We start from the raw sequence: 216 nt of genomic DNA, 5'->3' as shown, positions 1-216 counted from the left end.
ATTATCTAATATACCAATTTTATTAAATTAAGTAAATATATGGTAACTGTGCAATATAACATTGTCTTGATATAAAGCATATTTTTCCAACACATCTTCTCAGGTAATTTATTATTATAATGTATCCAGAGCACAAGAGGATATATATGTTATAAAAAACCAATATCATATCTAGGAACTATACTTTATAATTAGTTATATATATATATATATATA

The sequence above is a fragment of the Formica exsecta genome, unplaced genomic scaffold (assembly GCF_003651465.1).
Source record: "Formica exsecta isolate Colony F162 unplaced genomic scaffold, ASM365146v1 scaffold500, whole genome shotgun sequence".
Lineage (NCBI taxonomy): Eukaryota > Metazoa > Arthropoda > Insecta > Hymenoptera > Formicidae > Formica > Formica exsecta.
Note: the sequence above shows the minus strand (reverse complement) of the source record.